At 48.7% G+C, this 15884-nt stretch overlaps 2 protein-coding genes across 10 annotated transcripts in view; one reads left to right on the forward strand and one right to left on the reverse strand.

Annotated features, from left to right (window-relative positions):
• The window catches only part of CSRP1 (cysteine and glycine rich protein 1), a 64015-nt gene extending 52609 nt beyond the window's left edge, over window positions 1-11406 (reverse strand). For both annotated transcript variants that reach the window (XM_045364326.2, XM_015448771.3), the window contains exon 1: window positions 11292-11406. The gene's annotated coding sequence lies outside the window, so the exon portion shown is untranslated. The remainder of the gene's footprint in view (window positions 1-11291) is intronic.
• NAV1 (neuron navigator 1) overlaps window positions 10395-15884 on the forward strand; it is a 280412-nt gene continuing 274922 nt past the window's right edge. For all 8 annotated transcript variants that reach the window (XM_015447945.4, XM_015447949.4, XM_065531951.2 and 5 more), the window contains exon 1: window positions 10395-10613. The gene's annotated coding sequence lies outside the window, so the exon portion shown is untranslated. The remainder of the gene's footprint in view (window positions 10614-15884) is intronic.

Genomic DNA, 15884 nt, shown 5'->3' on the forward strand with positions numbered 1-15884 from the left:
CTGAGACACTGGCTTTTTCCTGCCTTCAGACTTGAACTGAAACACTGGTTCTTCCTGGGTCTCGAACCTGCTGTCCTTTGGATGGGAACTACATCATCACCTCTCCTGGTTCTAAGGCCTTCCGACTTTGGACTGGAACTAACACACTATGGACTCTCCTGGGTCTCCAGCTTGTTGATTCACCCTGAAGGTCTTGGGACTTGTCAGTTTCTACAATTGCATGAGCCAATTCCTTATAATAAATCTCTTTCTCTCTCTCCCTCTTTCTCTCTGTTTCTCTCTCTCCTCCTCCGTCTCTTTCCCCCTCCATCCCCTCCCCCTGTCTCTATAGTGTACATTCTATTGATTCTATTGATTCTGCTTTTCTGGAGAACCCTGACCAATAGAATAGTTATGTTTGTTATATTATTCTCTATACCTTTTGCAGGCCTAAAATAGTTCATAATAAATTTTAAAATAAATAATGAATGACTGGGCATTAAAATGTCATATGCTATAGAGGGCAAGTAAAATGAGAACTGGAATATGTACATTAGATTAGCTATTAAGAGGCCCATGATTGCCTTTGTAGGAGTGTTCAGAGTGGAGGCCTAATGGTGATGGGTTGTAGAGTGATAGGGAGTATATACACACCCTTGCTGGAGTTTAACAACAAAGTGAAAAAGAGCTCTGGGTTTAGAGTAGGGTGCAAAGGAGAGAAAGGGTTGTGTTGTTGTTGTTGTTGTTTGAGACAGGGTCTCGCTCTGTTACCCAGGCTGGAGTGCCGTGGCATGGTCTTGGCTCACTGAAACCTCCGCCTCCTGAGCTCAGGTGATCCTCCCACCACAGCCTCCCAAATAGCTGGAAGTACAGACATGCACCACCACAACTGGCTAATGTTTTTGTATTTTTTATAGAGATGAGGTTTCATCACATTGCCAAGGCTGGTCTCGAACTCCTGGACTCAAGCAATCTGCCCGTCTTGGCTTCCCAAAGTGCTGGGATTACAGGGGCAAGCCACCATGCCCAGCCAGAGAAAAGAGTTTTAATAATGGAACCACTTGTCTGTGGGGCTTCCATAGTAATTCTGTTGGAGTTATCAGAGTCCTGGTCCTCCTTTGGTTGCTATGACTATTCTAGTAGAGATTCTGGAAGATTTGAACTGCGTTTCTGTGTCTACAAAGTGATTTTTTTTTTTTTTTTTAAGTTTCACTCTTGTCGCCCAGGCTAGAGTGAAGTGGCACGATCTCGGCTCACTACAACCTGTGTCTCCCGGGTTCAAGCAATTCTCCTGCCTCAGCCTCCCAGGTAACTGGGATTACAAGCACCCACCACCATGCCCAACTAATTTTAGTAGTTTTAGTAGAGCCAGGATTTCACCTTGTTGGCCAGGCTGGTCTTGAACTCCTGACCTCAGATGATCCACCCACCTAGGCCTCCCAAAGTGCTGGGATTACAGGCATGAGCCACCATACCTGGCCTTAGTAAAGATTTTTCAAAGAGCACAGTGCTGCTCTCTCTCATGGAAAGAAAAGTATTAAACCCATGATGATTACATCTTAGTCTAAGGGGAATATTAAACCCACAATAAATTAAGCTAAAACTTCTCGCCGGGCGCGGTGGCTCAAGCCTGTAATCCCAGCACTTTGGGAGGCTGAGACGGGTGGATCACGAGGTCAGGAGATCGAGACCATCCTGGCTAACACGATGAAACCCCGTCTCTACTAAAAAATACAAAAAACTAGCCGGGCGAGGTGGCAGGCGCCTGTAGTCCCAGCTACTCGGGAGGCTGAGGCAGGAGAATGGTGTGAACCTGGGAGGCGGAGCTTGCAGTGAGCTGAGATCCGGCCACTGCACTCCAGCCTGGGCGACAGAGCGAGACTCCGTCTCAAAAACAAAAAAAAAAAAAAAAAACTTCACAAAGACTCTGCAAGGGGTTGGGGCGGGGCAGGGGTGGGCAAGGAAGGGGTTGACTGTAACTGGAAAATCTTGGGCTACTTGTGGATGGTGGTTTTTTTCTTTTCTTTTCTTTTTCTTTCTTTCTTACTTTTTTTTTCCACCTAATGGTTGAGCTTGGCTAAAGGAGTGCTGCTAATGGTTTCCCAATTTAGTTTCAAGGGGATTGGCAGCAGGGTTTTCCAGGCCACAAAGGCTGAAGGGGACATACTATTAGTCTGTCTCACTCCTCCCAGAAACTCAGTCTGGGTTTTATTGTAATTTCATCTTAGTCTCATCAAAGGCGCTCCAGATGAGGAGATTCTGAGCTGGGGTATTTCTTCCTACCCCTCCCAGACAGATTGCAAGGTTTTTCCAATACTCCATTCTCCCTGGGGCTCTCCCTGGTTGGCGCGGAGAGAAAAGCGCCAGCAGGGGTCAGCAGTGTCCCACATCTGGCCGGGAGCTGCTTGCCACATGTGCTGTTTCTCCTGGCACTGCCAGAGATATTGGGGGAATTGGCGAGCACCGTTCCATTGAGGCGTTAGCATCATTCTGAGCATTGCAGGCTCAAGATTCCTCTCCCTGAACGTGGGGTGGGCTGGAGGAGTGGAGGGTGTGTTCTTTATAAGCACTATGTGGGGTGTGGGTGTAGAATCCAGACATCAGCAATGCCAACTCACCATCTGGTTTTCTATCGGGAGGTTTTTATGTGTATTGGCATGAGCAATATATTGTGTCGGTCTGGGTGTCAGAGGACGCGTGTCAGAGTTGCCTTGTTGAAATTTTCCCAGGGACCTGGGATTTCTGGATTCACCCGGTATCCAGGCTCTCCCAGAGCGGCGCTTTGGCTGGCCAAGGCCTGGAGCAGAGTTTGTGCAGCGCTCCCACGGCCGCCTGCCCGGGCCTGCCCCCGACACATGCTCAGTGGAATTCTCCCGTGGCAGCCCAGAGTCTCCGGAACGAAGGTCTCCGCGGCCAAAGCCACGCAAGAGGCTCTCCTGCTCTCATTTCCAGACGCACCCTCATCCTTGGCGTCTCCCAGCCCCAGTTCTCTTTGACTCCTCCGGTCCTCATTGCTGCTCAGCTCCACGGCGCCCCCACCTCCCAGGATAAGTCCGCCTGACTTTACAGCATACAGGTCCAGAATAACAGATGGCCAGAGGCATCCCATTCAAAACTCCCCGCCTCCTTCCTAGCTCCTCAGTCTCTCCCACCCCAGCTTGGTGGTGCCCAGGGAGGGGGTCAGAAAACCACAGAGGGCCCGTGGGAGGCGTCCAGCTGGGAGCAAGCCTGGGCTGGAAGAGGAGCCCAGTCTTTAGCTGAGACTCCCAGGGCCCCACGACCTTCCAGGCAGCCTCCACCGCTGCTGTGACAGGCAGATGCCCGACTCTCCACCTGCTTTCTGACCTGACTTTGGCAAGGCCTGGGCACCTGGCCTGCTTTCCCAGGAGGACAGTTACAGCAGCTGATCTAGGGAACAGGTGTGGGCTCTGCGTCACAGCTGCTGCTGAGCACATCTGTACCCACACTGGGGAGGCTGCAGCTGCAGCAGGGCCTGTCAGTCACTCATACTCTCCCCGGACTTGGGCAGTGGTGGGTGGGGCTGGCGGGAGGCGGGAGACTCGGATTGAGAGAATCTGAGATAAGCATTCACAGAGCACCTTGCTCCTAGAGATCCCAAAATGTGGCCCCTGACAAGGTTTTCCCAAAGTCAGCCTCGCTGGCACCAGCAGCGTGGGAATTAAGGCTGGATTCTCCCCTTCTGCCTTGCTCCCCAGCCCTTGGGCCACAGTCAGCTCCTCCTCCTTCCTGGCAAGCTCAGCTCAGCTTTTGCAGGATGGAACTTTGAATTCTGGCTTCCAGTGACTCTCCCAGAAAACTAGGAGGGAAGTGCTTGGAAGAATGGCTCTTTATTCATGCAAATGATTTCTTGCCACTTAAGAGCCTCAAACCACAAAATCAATTAAAGAGAAAGGGTGAAGATTTGGGGGTCTGTGCCAGCCACTGGATGCAATGTTTTAACTCCATCATCTTATCAAATCTTCCCAGCGACCCTGCCACATAGCTATTATCAAGATCATTTCTGTTTCCCAGAGGAGAATTCAAGGTTCACCTGCCTACCTCCACCTCATTCACCTGCCTACCTCCACCTCATTCATTTCTTACCACAGCTGGAGTCCCCTCTACAGCCTTTACCTCCAGTAGTATTTGGCAATTCACCCACTTCCAGCTCCTGTCATCATCCTCCCCTACCCTCACCAAAGTGGACATCGCAGCCTCTAAATCTGAATGGAGCTGACACCTAGCACCCACCCTCTCACCAGCTACCTCTGGGTTCCTCTACCCGGTATTCCCTTCCTCACATCCAAGCCTGTTCCCCTCACATCCTGTCATGGCCTGAAATAGTCTTTGCCTCTGTCTACCACTCTCCAGGGTCCCTCTTCACACCTACGTCTGTTTTCCCCTCTCGAGACACCTTTTCTTAGCATTTTAAGACTATTTATTGATATAGGAAAATGCTTGCAGAATATATTAGGAGTATCTTACAATTTTTTAATAATTATATATGTAATACATGAACAGATTCTCCTTGTAAAAAGCAAACTCAAACACACAGAAAAAGTTAATGACTCCCTTGTTGACTGCCAGTTTGAAGTGTTTTTCCAGACCTTAAAAAAATTTACTTTCATACAAGCATATGTACATACAGAAAGACATACTTTAATGGGGCATCTTTCATCATAAGTTGGATCATAATGTGCAAATTGTTTCACAACTTTTATTCTCTCTGTTTTTAGACAGGGTCTCACTTTGTTGCCCAGGCTGGAGTGCAATGGCATAATCATGGCTCATTGCACCCTCGAACTCCTAGGCTCAAGCCATCCTCCTATCTCAGCCTCCTGAGTAGTTGAGACAACAGACATGTGCCACTATGTCTGGCTAATATTTTAATAAATTTTTTGTAGAGACAGGTTCTCCATGTGTTGCCCAGGCTTTGAATCTCCTAACGCCCGGTATTAAGATTCTATGACTATGTATTATACAGAGAGTTTGCACATGAGTAAGTTCTGGGTGGAGAGACATTATTCCTTACTAGGGCCTTAAGAGTCTGGCTGCAGCTCTGCTGCCACATGGACAAAACCAGCTGCATAATTTACAAGATCCAGCGCAAAATAAAAATGTGACATTTCTTGTTGAAAATCATTATGAATTTCAAGATGGCAACAACAAAGCATTAAACCAAGCAGGGGGCCTTTCTAAGCTTGAGGCCCCATGTGACTGCACAGGTCACATGCCCGTGAAGCTGGCTCTACAGAGACTAGCTGACTGTTGGACTGGCTGTGTCCTGGATTCTTTTAGTCAATGCGTTCCCTGTTCTGACAATGGACATTCCTGTCTCAGCCTCCACATTGGGTCTTGTCTCCTGATTCTGCACCCAGCCTGCCTCAGCCACATTCCCTGCTCCAAAGCCAGAGTGCTATGTATTCCAGCACAAGCAAAGTCCCAGGGTCCATGCCTGCCAGTCAACATTGCTCTGGAGGCACCCACAAAGATGGCAAAGATGGGGGGTGAAGGGGGTATTGGACAATGAGATCCCTGTGCCTCAAGTGGAAAGTCTCTCAGGGGATAAGAGAGGACTGAAGTACCAACCAAGAAACCTGGGTTTCATTCCCAGTTCTGCCACTAAATTTACTGTGTCCTTAATTGGCAAGTTGCTTAACATCTTGGCACCGTTATCTCTTTATCTATTAAAGGAGAGAGTTTGATTAGATTGTCTTTAAGACCGTTCCCACTTCCAGCTCTAAAAGTCTGTATTTAAGTGACTCTAAGAGACTATAATAATAATAGGTAACATTTGTTGACCATTACCATATGCCATTTACATGTTGATTTAATGCTCATAACAACCCTATGAGGCAGGCACTGTTATTCCCATTTTACAGTTGAGAAAATTGAGACTCAGTTTAAAACACGCACAGTGAACAAGGAGGCTTTTTAGGGTGGTGAAAATGTTCTAAAACTTGGTTGTGGTCATGGTTGCACAACTCTGTAGATTCAGAGCTGTATATTTCTAGTGGGTGGCTTTTATAGTCTGTAAATTGTACCTCAATAAAGCTGTTGAAAAGAAATTTAAAAATGTGCCGAACTAGTACATGATCAAGCTCTCCACACTGCTATAGACTCCTTTCCTCTGCATATATGTAGTATTTGAAAGCATGACTCAGGAGCCAGACTCTCTCAGTTCAGATCCTACCTCTAGCACTTACTAGCTGAGACCCAGACAAGATACTTGACCTCAATTTCTTTACTTGTAAAATGGAGATAAAAAGGGGTACAGATTTCATAGGGTTGTTGTGGAGATTTAATGGGTTAATATATGTTAAATGCTTAGCATAGCAGTTGGCACACAGCAAATGCTATATAAGTAGGGACTATTATTATCTTCCATACCACAGGATTGCCACAGCCAGAACCAGGCTTCTTAAAGGGGCAGGTTTTCTCCCTGCAAACCCCACCCCTGTTCTCCTGGGCCCCTTAAAGAAACATCTCATCTTCAAAGGCCATCTTTGGAAAAACACCACGATGGCTTTCAGTACATCTTACTTCCTGGTAACAGAGAGAGAGTGAGAAACAGCATCTTCCCGATAAGGCAGTGACTCGCTCACTCTCGTAAAACATTCATTACTCTGACAGCTTTTCCCCATAGACTCTTTCTCCCAGGTCCCTGTGAGCTCCAACAGTCAACACAGAGGGCCCTTCTTAAAGGGGGTCCAGGGCCAGTCATGAGGTCCGAGTGGCCAAGGATGGAGATGCCTGTTTTGCCCACGTCCGACCCCATTCCATTAACATGGGAAACCCCTCACTGGTTAATGAATCAAGCTAGAAAGGACAAGGATTGTTAGTGGACAGTCAGATTTCTATCACTGAAAAATGGGTTTTCAAGCACTGAGCCCATAACCAGAGTGAATCTAACTGGGGTGGGGAGGTGGGGCGGGGTTGGGAATGTGAGCTGATGCTTTCTGTTTGATAATCTCACTTCTGCTTATATGTGAGCAGTACTGCATAAACCATTTTCTCCTCCGCGATCTCACTGAATATACACCATGGCCTTGGAAGGTGGGTATTCTTGTCCTCTGGGTGTCAACACTCCCTTTTACTGATGAGCAAACTGAGGTGATGCACTTCAGACAGCATCAGAACCAAGGCATGGAGTCAGGTCTTCTGAAGCTGGGCCCAGTGTTTTTCCACTGTGCTTCAGAGGAGGAAGTTAGAAGCTGCTTCGGACTCTACCTCAGAAGCTCCAGTGACGCTTATTAAAGTGCTCAAGAAAATAAAGCAATGTGCTATCTTCATATCCTTGCCAAGGACCTTACAAACTGCACTGGGAGCCCCAAACAAGAGAGTCCGAAGGGTAAAGATCGTCTCCCTGTGGGCCACGTGGAACACAGGAGCTGTGAGTGTGTTCAAATCCCCAAAGTCCCATGTCAGATAACCCAAGCAGAGAAACAAATTAGCATTGGTCCACAGACCTCAAGGCGGTAGGAAAACAGGCAAAGTCCCCAAAGAAATCAGGCTGGGTGGAGCTGAACATATCACTTGCCATGCTTCCCGGGGTTCCCAAAACTTTCATCTCGCCTGAGGCCAGGTCTGATACTCTATGGGGGTGACAGCAAGCTTCTGGGCTGATTTTTAAAAACTTATTTGTCAGGTTGACATTACTCCTTTTGCTACGCATCTTGCCCCAAAGCAGGATTGGCTCTAAGCTGTGGAGGAGGGGAACAGGGGGGCTGTTGGGTTTTAAGGAGCCTTAGTGAGGCCAGCAGGACCTGGAGGCCACCTTCCCGGTGGGGAGTGGGTGTTCAGGTGACGATGCTAAGGGTCTCCTGCAGTGAACCTGAATCTCCCTCCTTCCATCACTCACCAACCGTTTCATACCCCAGCACCTCTCCCACTCTCTCCATCCTCCCCTCCCCACAGCCAGGTCCTTGCCTTTACCTCTTATTGATTTTCATATTTAAGGAAAATCCATTTGCTAGACTCAGAGCAACTGAGTCATCACTGTGTTCAGACAAAAACTACTCACAAAGTAGGCATTTGGCAGAGGCCACTTCTGGGATGGGCGGGGACCCTGTTTCTTACCCAAACAGTGCTCTGTCCAGAGTCACTTCTGGCTTCTCCTCCCTGCTGCTCTGTCCTATCCACTTTCTCTTTCAGTAGCTTTCATATCCTCTGCCTGTCACCCCAACCAGACTGGCCCCTTTACTCCTTCCTCCCTCAACCTGTCCACATGCTATTATGTTTGCCTACATATACAGGTTCACTGCTGGAAATTTGTGAGTGAGACATTTTTCTGAATTTTTTTTTTAGATTCAGGGGTACATATGCAGGTTTGTTACCTGGGTATATTGTGTGATGCTGAGATTTGGGGTACAAATGATACCGTCACCCAGATTGATTGGGACATTTGGAGCAGAGTCAGGGAGAACTTGTATGAGCATCCACTCATAAGCGGGAGAGAAATATTGATCCTATGTAGTGATGGAAGAGATCTAACTCTTACAAAATTATAGCTTTGGCTTTCTTTTCCATTCTGGGTAGCACCCAAGGAATGACATCATGCCAGCATTACCAATGTGGATGGGGCTATGCATCCAGCTTCACAATGGGTCAAGGAGTCATTTCACCTTCTGATAGTCATTTGCATGCCTACTGTGTGGTCCTTGGTCTCTGGGGTCCCACCTTATGAGCTCTCAAGAAAGGACAGTGCTTCTTCTTAAAGGACTAGGCTTCCCTTTGCAGGACTGTGAAGAGCGCAAAAGGATTCTAGCTAGCACATCATTGAATGCCAAATTGGGCGCAGAGTTAGAGAACTCCCAGATCAAAGTAACAGCTAATGTTTACTGAGTATTTACTATGTGCCAGGCACTATTCTAAGTGTGTCACCTATACTATCTCATTTAATCCTCCCAACACTCTTAGGAGCTAGGAACCATTATTATCCCATTTTACAGATGAAGAAACGTAGCTAGAAGTTAAAGAGTTCATTAAGTTCTCATGGCTAAAAAATCATTGAGCCAGGATTTGAACCCATGTAGTCTGCCTTAAGAGCCCACACTTCTAGTTTTTATACAGAGGGTAAGGGTGTCACTCTGCAGTCCACCCCCTTATCCCTCACCAAAAGGCAATTCACTCCCTTCATGGACAAAAATCATACAACAAATCTTTTTCCCTGATCCATTGGGAACTTCTTGAATGTCACTGCTTGTCCATTGTCGGGTGTCTCATCTCTCCATATTCAAAGTCACCATGGCCTGACTGACTGGGTGGGGGCGTTCAGGGAGGACCCAAGGGCTCTCATCCTGACTCTGCTCACACTGACTTTGCTGGCAAAGAGCTCTGAGACCTCCCAGGGAGTAGGCAGTTTTGCTTTCTATCCATCAGCCCTCCAACTTGCAACCCCATGGCCCTGGGAATAAATCAGTCCTCATATTTGTTGGCTGGAGCAGGGGAATCTGCTGGGTCCTGGGCCACAGCTACTCCTTATCTCCCATGTAGCTCAAAGCCTGCTTCAAAGCTCAGGCCATCTGACTTCCTTCTGCCTTCTTCCTGCAGACTCTGGAAGTCCCCAGGCCAGGAGGCAAGGGGCTTGCACTGCTTCAGAGAGGTTGCAGTAGGTTCTGGCTGAGGGCCTTCGTCCCATTCACTCTCCTCAGGTATGTCGTTTCCTTTCTCCTCTTCTTCTCCCTCCTCCCACTCCCAAGTCCCTGGAAGAAGGAGGAGGGGCATCGGCTGTCAGGAAGGTGGGGAGAAGTCACTTATTTTACTGAGCACCTACTATTTGCGGGGCCACTTGCGGGGCCTCCCCTCTCCTTGGCACCTAAGAGTCCCAGCTCAGACAGCATGACGGTTCAGTGGGATGGAGAAAAAAAGGAGGTGGGTGCCCGGGGTGAGAAGTCGGGTGGAGAGGCTGGCCCATCCATCTGTCCCCTTCTCCCGAAGAACTGCGGCTGAACCAGCGATACCCGGACGACATGTGGGGGAGGGAGGAAGCCCGGCCTGGAAGTGGCGGTGGCGGGTCCCCGGGCAAAGGAAAGGCTCAATTGTGCAAAGGCTTCCTGCCCTGCCAGCTCGCGGGTCCGCCACCGAGCAGCCGCCTTTCTGCGGCCAGCCTGGAGGCGGGGCGGGAAGGCGAAGGCAGCAAAGGGTTACGGGAATAGCTTTCCAATGACAAAGTCTGGAAGGGACCCATGCCTCCGCCCCTCTGCGGGTTAAACTGGCACAGCGCAGGGGGAGGAAAACCAGGGCGATCGGAGCAGATTCTCTCCTCCTTCCCACCCCCCGGCCGCCGGGCACTCCCCTCCTGGGCCCGCCGTGGAGGCAGCCGGCGTGTGCCTGGGGCAGCGGGTCACGAGGCTCCGCCCCGGCCGCCGGGCCCGGGGGGACGGCACTTTGTTCAGGATGCCGCCTCCCTCCTCATTGTGGGGCTGGGACCGGCGGCTGCCCTAGTGCGGGGCCTGAGGCCGGAGAGTGCGGCTGACGCTAACCCTGGTGCGAGCGGCCGAGGCGGCCTGGGGAGCCCCGGGAAACTTTGTGCTCGCAAGAAGCGGACCCCGCACCCGCGCTGCCCCGGGGGATGCGCGACTCTGCGCGGCGGCGGCGGCGCGATCCCGGAGCCCGGGCGGGCAGACGCTCCGGTGAGTGGCCGGCGCGGGGCGGTCGCGCGGTCGCGGTTCTGGGGGTCTGCCGCTTCCCATTTTGCGGGGCTCGGCTGGCAGGTCCTGAGCGGTCGAGACCAAGCCCCGGAGTAGGGGAGGTTGGTGCCCGAGGAAGGCTGCGGGCTGGGCTCGGGAGAGGCGCCGGAATAAATAACAACCAAGATGCTCGCGGCTTCCCGGGAAGGTGTGTGCCCCTTCGATCCCTTTGGGACTGACTGCGCGTTTGATTCTGGAGTTGACTCTCTGGGGGGCTGCCTAACTTCAGTCCCTCTGAGCCTCAGTTTCCTTGTTGCGAAATACCCACAATTTAAAGTGCGTTGAGATCTTATCATCAGGAGACACCAGGTGCTGCGTTCTTATACTCGCACCTACACGACAGGCACATACCCTACCCTCACCTCTGCCTTTCGTTGAAGCAAGAGTTAACTCCTCCCATCCCAGCAGGAGCCAGCGGAACAGCTGGGGCAGGTGACCTTGCGGGCCATTCCAGAAAACGTTCCCCGCACCCCAGGGATGCGCCGAGTAGCGCCCTCCCGCCAGTCTCCCGGAGGCCGTCCTCTCTGGTGCCCGCCCGGTGCGTCTGGGAGGGGAGAAAGTGGTCCCAGAGGAGAGGGGAGGGAGGAGAACGCAGAAGTTGGGTGATCACGGGGAGCTCACCTGAGCGCTCCCGACGCTTGGGCTCTGGTCCCTGCTAATCCTCAGAGCCGATAAAAACTGGTCATAGGATAAAGAAGCAGCCAAGTCTGCAGCGGGCAGAGGGGAGGCTGGAACTGGAGAGGACGCGAGTGGCGGGTGGCGGGGGCGGTGTGTAGGGGTGACGTCCACCCGGCAGAGAGGGTTCGTTGTCCCCCGGAGCCGAACACAGGAAAATCAGCTGGTGAGTCAATGGGACTTTGTTAGGATAGTCACAGGGCGCAGCTGGCGCCGGCTTAAGGGAAGAGCTGGATCCCCCCTTGATAACATGCTGTTTATCTGGCTTCCTGTTTCAGTGATTGGGATACCATTGGCTCGTTCAAATTCAATGCTGAGAAGCCTGTGGCCCACGTTCATTCACTGTGCAAAAGCAGAGGGCTTTCCTGGGTTTTTATTTGTGGGCTAGCTCTTGTTCCCCCTACATGAGGTCCCCTGCAATTCACTTGTAATGGGGCTGGAGACTTCACACAAAGAATGGCCTCCCCAGGAGGAGGATGAGACACTGCAGAGACCTTGGCTTACTTTAGGCCAGATATATATATATGATTCCGGCTTGCTTATGACTTAAAAAAAAAAAAAAAAAAAAATCCTGCTTTGACTTGGTTGGTGTGTCTTTGGGATTGACCTAAGAAGGGAGACAGAGGGAACAGCTGTGTGGATTTTGTCTTCTAAGATGAGCTTCCTAGTGATATGTGCTTTCACCACCGGTTTCTAGGGGAAGTTCTCAATCATCAGCTTGTAGTTCTCTATCTGGCTGTGTTGCTAATCACCTGGATGATCAGAGGGCAAATAATTCCTCACGTCTCTGTCCTGGTTTTCACTTCTGTAAAGTGGAGCCAGGAAAAATTGCTACTGTTGGAAGAATGAAGAAGGTTTTTCAGATTTGTGCTCCAGCCCGTAGGGTCTATTTCCTGAACTTTTCAGGTGAAAGAGAACACCAGGTGAAAGAGAGCACCATTTCCAGGTGAAAGAGAACAGCCCCTAATCTGAACTTCTTCAGCAGTTTATCTGATTTCCCTTGGGGCAAGTCTCACATTCCGCTTTGCGTTTTTTGTTTTTGTTTTTGTTTTTGTTGATTGTCAGTGTGCCATGCTTTGTATTTTAGATATTTGGGTGTTTGTGCACACGCCTATCTTCCTGTGAGTACCTTCCAGCCAAACACCCTATCTGACCATCCACAACACTCAGCACACAGTAGGCACTTTATAGATGTTTGCCAAATTAATAAATTTGTGGAGAAAAACTAAGTAGCTTTCAAAGGCCTCCCATCTCACTTAGTGCCATTTATTCATTCTTTGGGAGTTGATTTGCTCCCCCAGACCCCCTCCACCTCTTTTTCCCTCAAAACACAGTCCCTAAAAATGTTGATTTGTGGCAGGGCATGGTGGCTCAAGCCTGTAATCCAGCACTTTGGGAGGCCGAGACAGGCGGATCATGAGGTCAGGAGATCGAGACCATCCTGGCTAACATGGTGAAACCCCGTCTCTACTAAAAAATGCAAAAAACTAGCCAGGCATGGTGGTGGGCGCCTGTAGTCCCAGCTACTCGGGAGGCTGAGGCAGGAGAATGGCATAAACCCGGCAGGCGGAGCTTGCAGTGAGCTGAGATTGGGCCACTGCACTCCAGCCTCAGCGACAGAGCGAGACTCCGTCTCAAAAAAAAAAAGTGTTGATTTGCCCACAGATAAGTAGGCAAGCTTTGAATATTTGGGCTTTTTCTGGGATCTGGCTTCTTTGGTAAGCCTTGGCCTGGGGAAACTGAAAACAAGAATGCTGTTTTGGCCAGGTGCAGTGGCTCATGCCCGTAAGACTGGCGGATCACCTGAGGTCAGGAGTTCGAGACCAGTCTGGACAACGTGGTGAAACCCTGTCTCTACTAAAAATATGAAAATTAGCTGGGCATGGTGGCAGGTACCTGTAATCCCAGCTACTTGTGAGGCTGAGACAGGAGAATTGCTTGAACCTGGGAGGCAGAGGTTGCAGTGAGCCGAGATCACGCCATTGCACTCCAGCCTGGGTGACAAGAGTTAAACTTTGTCACTCTTTGTCACTCTTTGTGCTGTTTTTCCTTCCTTGCCTAATCTGGCCCCCTCCTGAGTCCCTGTGAACCTCTGGTATCAACTCAGTTTGGGCCCAGTAGAAAGGAGTGGCCTATAATAGAAAAGTCTCCTATCCATCTTTTATAATTTGTCGCTCTTTTCGCCTTCCTATTTCCAATCAGTGTCACTCCCCTCTTCTTTTAAAGTTCTTTTGAATTCTTGTAAGGGTTTGGCCTTTAAGAAAAATCAGAATGTCAAAGTTGAAAGGATCTCCACTCCTCCCAACCCCTGCCCTTCTCCCCTTTACAGACAAGAATGAAGGCCCACTGAAGGGAAGGGATGGACTCAGATCTACACAGCTGGGGTACTGCAGAAGCCCTGCTAGAATGCAGGGCTTCTGGATTTCAGTTTAGGGCTCATTCCCTTTCAACAAATCACTGGGAAGTTTTATCTTCCTAGTGTTTCCATCTCAGCAGATGTTACTTAGCTGTTAGCAAGAGAGAGAGGAACAGAAACATAGCAAGGGTCAAGAGAGCTATCTCTGGGATGGAACCACCTATCAGCTTTTCAACATGGAGAGCTAAGAAATGTGGCAATACTTGGCAAACACTTCGTCTTTCTGGCCCCTAGTCGCACACAAAAAATAATAATTAAAAACACTTTTAGTTCCTTCTTCGACTTAAAAATACCCCTCCAACTAGTCTAGCGAAAAACACCCTCCACGGTAAACAGTTTCCTGGGCCTAATCTGTTCCCTTAACCTCCTGGGAAGGCTGACTCAGACCTGATTTCCTCTGAGAGGCCTGCGATTTTGCTTCCCAGCTTCCTGTGACTCTTGAGACATGAAGCGAGGCAGGATGGCTGAGACTCGGGCCACTCTGACCTGCCTGTGGATGTGGTTCAGGTTCTGACACATGTCCTGTGCAGTTCACACTACCATCCCCATCAAATCTATTTGCTCTACTTAATTTTAATATGAGATGCACTAATATGCATACAAAATTAAAGGCGCTGATGCATGTGCCTCTGCCAAGGACCGTTACTAACAAGATGATTCCACTTCAAAAGACTGCAAGACTGTTCTGATATCCAATCCTCAGATGCTCTGAAAGCTTTCATAAATGGAATTGTTTCTTAATTTCCTTTTTGGCCTGTGCATTACTGGTGTGTAGAAACACAGCTGATTTTTGTGTGTTGATCTTGTCCCTTGCAATTTTGCTGAATTTATTAGCTCTAGCAGCTTATTTGTTTTTGGATTCTTTGGGATTTTCTATACATAGGATCATGTCAGCTGTGAATAGAAATAGTTTTACATCTTCCTTTCCAATTTGAATGCCTTTTATTTATTTTTCTTGCCTAATTGCTCTGGCTAGAACTTTCAGTGAAAGCAGGCATCCTTCCCTTGTTCTTGATCTTAGGGGGATTTCTGGATTTTAGCCTTTCACCGGTGAGTGTGATGTTAGCCGTGGGCTTTTCATAAATGTCTTCTGTGTTGAGGAAATCATCTTCTATTTCTAGTTTTCCAAGAATTTTTTTTTAATTATAAATGGGTGTTGAATTTTATGTCAGATGCTTTTTTTCTGTATCACTCGAGATAATCATGTGACTTGCTTTCTGTTTCCTTCATTGTATTAGTGTGGAACATTACACTGATTGTTTTTCTTATGTTGAACCACTCTTTAATTCCTGGGATAAATCCCTCTGAAGGTTTTGTTTTTTTTTTTTTAGTCTGCAAAGTTTCATTTTTTTTTCTTTAAAAAGACGATAAAATTTGACTAAGTGCTACCATTGTACATTAGGGTTGGTTGACGTATTTAACTATACTTTTCATTATGATTAGTGTACTTTAAACATTTAAAAATTATATTGTGGTAAATATGTACAACCTACAATTTACCATTTTAGCCACTTCTAAGTGGCATTAGTTCAGTGGCATTAAATGCATTTGCATTGTTGTATAACCATCACCAGCAGCCATCTCAGGAACTTTTTTACATTCCCAAACTTAAACTCTATACATTAAAGAGTAACTCTCCATTCCCCTTCCCCCCTCCTCAAGGCCCTGGCAACCACCATTTTACTTCCCATCTCTATGAATTTGTAAACATTTTTTAATAACAAGAAGTTAGGCATTAAAGGGTTAAAGAGCTTTATCTTCCTGTCTTCCAATTTCCCACCAACTCCCTCTAGCCGGAGGGGCCACACTGGCCCTGATGCAGAGATGAACTGATTCCTGGTCGTCCTGAGACTCAGAGGGCACCACGCCCAGCCTCAGCGCGGGCTTCATTTCCTCTAGCTCAGGGGTTCTCCGTCTTGGTTTGCACATTAGCACCACCTGGGGAGCTTTTAAAAATTACCGATTCCTGGGCCCATCCCCAGAGATTCAGCTTCACTTGGTTTGGAATGTGGCTTCAGTGTCTGTCATTTTTAAAAGCTCCCTAGGTGATTCTGATGCACTGTGAGGGTTAGAACTACTCAATGGTTGAGCTGATTTATTCCCTGGAACCCTTGACTGGTCAC

Source organism: Macaca fascicularis, chromosome 1 (genome assembly GCF_037993035.2).
Source record: "Macaca fascicularis isolate 582-1 chromosome 1, T2T-MFA8v1.1".
Classification (NCBI taxonomy): domain Eukaryota; kingdom Metazoa; phylum Chordata; class Mammalia; order Primates; family Cercopithecidae; genus Macaca; species Macaca fascicularis.